Source organism: Gavialis gangeticus, unplaced genomic scaffold (genome assembly GCF_001723915.1).
Source record: "Gavialis gangeticus isolate Ggan-Ray unplaced genomic scaffold, GavGan_comp1, whole genome shotgun sequence".
NCBI lineage: Eukaryota > Metazoa > Chordata > Crocodylia > Gavialidae > Gavialis > Gavialis gangeticus.
The window spans coordinates 228,209,992-228,215,487 of record NW_017729032.1 but is presented as its reverse complement, the minus strand read 5'-3'; positions in this window follow the sequence as shown (position 1 = coordinate 228,215,487).

Sequence of the window (5,496 nt, the reverse complement as noted above, 5' to 3'; positions counted from 1 at the left end):
TCAGATTCAGCCCATGGGCCATAGGTTGTCAACCTTTGCTTTAAATGGTTGTACTATAAGCAAAATAATATTGAATCCACTGAATTTTTAAAGATTTAATTTATAATGGTCAGATTACATCAAATATAGTTGTTTTAGGCTGCCTGCAAATGTGTGTAGTTCAAAAAAATTTTTTTTTTTTTTTTTGTAATATCAACTTTATTTCTTTCTTGTTTAAAAAATAAAATAGCTAGGGAATAAAGCAAATTTCATTATACTTTCCAACTTGTCTCACTGGGACAAATTAGAATAGAAAAGAAAAGGGACAAGGTATTCTTATCTCATCACAAGCCTGCATTGTGCACTTGCATGATACACAAGGGGGCTTTTCACTTAAATTAAGTGAGAGTGCTGCCAAAATAGAAAGTCTCAGATTAACTAAATATAGTATTTGTCTACTGAGAAACAAATACACACACAGATCTTCACCAAGTGTGTCAAGGAAGAATCACAATAAAAGAACAGAGGGTGCGAAAGCTCTTCTTCATCAACCTCAAAATGCAAGTAATCGTTACATTGTCTTCCATTATTTGACTGTATCTTTATTTTTACTTCAATACAGTTGGCTGTACAATAAAAAGGCTGGATTGACTACCTATTGGTGATGGGATGCAGCAGCAGCATGGAGAGGGGAGCTATGGGTTCTCCAGCAACAGAAAGCCCCAACAGACCTACTTGCAGGATGCTGTTGTCCCACTGAGGCACCAGGTGGTGCCATTCTGCTTTGTCTGCCCTTCAAAACCTAGCCTTGTTCAAACAACTAATCTTCAGTCAAGCTCATGGTTGCTTAATTTTTTGTGGACAAATGCATTTTATGAACTTTATAAACACGTGTTTTTAGCCTACTTTTCATGGTCTGTCCCCAAGTGTACACACAGTTGGTAACCCTGACTGGAATATAGCAAGTGAAAACCTTGAGACACAATATCTAGGTTAACTACTCAGGCAGTTTATAATGTTCTCCATCCCCCAGAAACTCTCTGATACCTCTCCTCCAAGCTCCCTCTCTTTTTCTCCCTTGTTTCTGGATACATCTTTTTATCAAAACAGTCTCCATTTTCAAATTTCTCCTTAGTTCTAGACAGAGGATAGAATTTCTTCTAGTGTAGGGACTTGGTGTGTCGCATCTTCTAATTTGTTCATTGTTTGCTTGATGCCCCATTCTCCACTAATAGAAAACATAGGCTGGTTCTTCTTCCAAACATAGTTAACCCTTTCTTTCTGCCTATAAAAGCTAATAAGGGAAACTGAGACATGCAACATAATATTGTTCATGAGATGAACAATATGACAACAAAACCAGTCTGTCAGAGCAATATCTATACAAGTCCAGTGTTTTCTATTTCTTTGTCCTTATTCAAAAAAGAAAAGGGTCTCTCGAACTTGGCTGTGTCTTCTGCAAGTAAAAGTGCTAGCACTAAAATTTGTTCAAAATATTTTTTGTAAAAACTTTAAATTAAAATCTGTTGTTTCTGAAACTTGCAGAAGTTTTGTGCTAAACTTACCCAGTATTACTTTTTTTGTATATGCATATGGGTTGGTCATGGTTGGTCATTGCATGAGGGGTGTTTAAGAAGGTTTGCAGATGCCATGGTTCCTGTTCCCCAAGTTAAAAACTTTGCTCCTAAAAATACATAAATGCTTTATATGGCCTATTCTACTTTTGGGAATAGCTCCCTCGACATCAATGGTCACAAGATAGGAGGGAAATGCAAGTAAAAAGAAAAATAAATATGGCCTGTAAATGTTGTAAAAAAATATTAAGCTCACATTTCTAGCATGCAAGCATGCACATTTCATGGCTGTCTGGTTCTTTTTCTTTTCACTGAACCATCATTTTATTTCATTCCCAGAATTTGTTTAAGATACTATTTTGCATTTAGATTTTCCTGATAACACAAAACAAAAGTTATCTATAAAATTCCTGTCAAACGTTTAACTTTAAATGAATCTGAGGCTTTATAATATATAATATTTTTGTACAGCATCAGAGTCTAACCAAAATAAAATGGAAGATACAACATAAATTAAGTGTTTTTATACCATTTTAAAAGAAATATTTTGACCTTTGAGGAGCAAATTAAGGAAGTTCAGTTTTTGTTTGTTTATTTTTGTTTCCTTTTTTCCCTTCAAATTACATTACAGGTTGACATTACCTTAGAACATTTTGATTTTAGGACAAAAAAATGTATTTCTGACCAAAAGTTATTCTATTAAAATGTTTCAATTAGCTTCAATCTTTTGTCAGTTTAGGGAGAACTGTAGTACACCTTAAATATGTTTGAAACATTAAATATTTACACTGAACATCTGTCAAAACTGTAAATAAAATCACAGACACAAAATATCAGAGTAATATTAGAAAGGACTGTTTCTGTCTGATGTTTTTCTTTTTAAGTTCAGTTGTCTTTTGGGGGTTTTATTTTTTTTGTCTGAAATAGATGTTTGCTTTCTATTTCAAACAGCTTTGAATTTTATTGACCTCCTTGCTTCTCTTCCTAGCACTTTAACTATGCTTCCTGCAGGGGGATTAGTGTATTATAAGTGTCCCTGGAAACACTCTATAATTTTCTCCTAATTTTAATGAGAGCAGAACTGATGAACTGCTGAATCCCATGTTGCTAACATGAACAAGTGTGTTCTTTTGACAAAGACATTACTTAAAAAGCACAAGAGACATGAATACACAGTAGGAAGCAGTTTTCTGTTGGGAATATATTATGGTAGCACCCACACTATACTTTAGAACTTTTTCAAACAAAAACCCTTGAACTGAAGAGCTTAACATTTTAAACATAAGAGACAAACCAAGCTGTTGACTGAAGAAAGAACTGAGAAAGTGATCTGAAATATAGGTTACATTCTCATCACACATGTAAGGAAATAAGAGTCAGAGCTAAAAGTCTGAACAAGATGTTGACAATTTAGAATTTAGTGAGGAACATGAAAGGCAGGAGTGACTGAGTGACTGGGGACTTATGGATTTGGGAGGAAGAGGAGACAAAAAGAAGAAAAATGGTTGGAATAGTGAATTCCCTTATCACCAGTTTTGCCAAGAGAAAAGTACTATATATAGGAATACTTTGTTGGGGTCAAAGATTGGAGAAGGTTTTTCTGACTTTACAAATGAAAAATTCTTGCACATTTTTAGTGCATTTGCTTCCACACTGCAGACTGATCAGGACTTCCTACCTCCTATATACAGTGAGATGACTTAGTGGGGTCAACTGTTCTGTGGTAGACATTGAATACCTTGCTTTTCTTCTGCAGAGGAAAAAAGCTTGTCCATCAGTGGAAATGAGACAGAAAGTTTATGTATGTAACTCTTTTTAAAAAATTCTCTGGGAACAAAAGATCCTCAAAATAGGTTACACACTCATACTTAATACTTTAGTGTAGTCTGCACACTAGTGTAGTCTGCTCACTAGTGTAGTTTGTACAATCACAAGTAAACTATTTGGGAAATATACACACCTGGCTTCTTAGAAATATACTGAACATTTTTTTCCTGGATTATGTGTATATTAAGAGCCCAGTTTTGTACACCTTATATAGGTTACATTTGCCCCAAAAATCAGTGGCTGCATTCGAACGAGCATGGATATTTGGTTCCCTGGAGATAACTAGCAGTGCCACACCTTGTTATCTTGTGCTGCTGCTAGTTGTCCACAGGGAACGCCCATACTACCTGCATTCTGGCACATGGCAGATTACCCCGGATGCCATAGGGAAGGCTGGGGCCAGCACTGGAGGTTCTGGAGGCTCCCAGGGTTGCAGCAGCAGTGATCCTGCTGCTCAAAGCCTAGCCGGCAGCCTCGGTATGGCCCCAGTTTTGAGTGGGACTTTTGTGTGTGTGTATTTTTTTGACTCTTGGATATCCAGGGGTCAAAAAAAAACCCCTGTGCTGCTCCTTTACAGTGCAGAAAACAATTGGACATGCATTATATGGTGCCAAAGATGTGTCTGCAGCGCAGCATACCTCATGGCTGCGTTCGTCTAGATATGCCCTGTGAGTCTCGTCTCCAGAGAGATAACAGAATTTGACCTAAACCAAGACTTTTGTATGGGAGCAAATTTGAAAAATATGTACTAAGATGTGTTTTCCTTTCTCTGTTCAAAATTCTTCTTTCTGTTTTAAGATACTTGTGTTTGCATAACAGTTCTCATTTTACGTGAGAGCCTTTTTTGCTGCTTAGTCCTCTAGGAAAACATATCTCTGTGTTCTATTCAGTGGGGAATCTCTGCAATATTAAAAAATAAACATTATGATGCTAAGTAAAGGAGAGAAGATGTACCAAATGAGAATAGCCAGTTATACATAAATATCACAAGCACTGATGAATATGTAATACACACAAAATGTACAAGCCACTTTCTACTGCAAAAGTGTTCTAGTTTCCTGTTGCTAGGTATTTTGTTTATGCTCCAAAGTGTGCATTTAGTTTAAATATGATCATGTTTTTATATGTGCTATATTTAAATCATATTTGCTGTATCTTGGCTGCTTGTGATCTGGAAAGAAACAAGGTTGTCTACACATAGGCAGAACAGCCCCCGTGCTATAAACAAAAAAGTGATTTTGAATATGTAGCAGCAGGGAAGATCAGACCCCTAGCCATATTGGCTGAACTGGGCAGTGTTCTTTTTAAATTAATTGGTTAAGAGGAAAAAACTAAAGGCATGGCAACCTCTGATTGGATGTTTGGTGTGAAGTCATGCCGGTTAAATAGGAAGAGGGAGCTGGGGGCTGTTGTGGGCTCCAGGGAGGGTCTCTGCCAGAAAAACTAACATGAAGGGGAACGCTCATGTACAGAGTAGTGAAAGATTCTCTGAATCTGGGACTCCACTCCTTTCCCTTTCTTCATCCCCTCTTTGCTTTCCTGGTTTTTGGGTGGGGTAATATTGTGGGGTGTTAATCCCTGGAGCAAACCCAGAATTAGAGCCTAGTGAAGTGTGGATCAGAATTTGGAGCCCTGTTGTTGCTGAAGCATTTCTTCTGCCTTAGCCTTGCTGAGCCGATCTGCAGTTCAGGCCCAGGAACTGGGATAGGCATGGCTCCCCTTCTTTTAATTTCTTTTACAGTTTTTTGCCCTAGCTGGAGCTGTGGGATTTGGGACTAGGAATTTTGAGGTACAGTTACCACCCACACCCCCAAAGCCATTGCATGGAAGTAGAGATCGCTGCACTACAGCTTTCCAGAGAGCAACGAGGGGCCTCTTGCACTGTAGATGGACCTACTCTCTCTAGCAGCTCTCAAGATGCAGCAAAACCCAAGGGGCATCTCATAGGACATTGCTGCCGAGTAGAAGGTATAGGGGTGCAGGCCTCCAAAACTAACACTTGGGTGAGCCCCCACCCCTGTATTGTACATCCCTGGGCGGATGGAAGTAAGACACAGTAAGAGCGGTCTCCACCTGCAGTTGAAAAATGCAATGCAATCGAAACACGGGCTCCTCT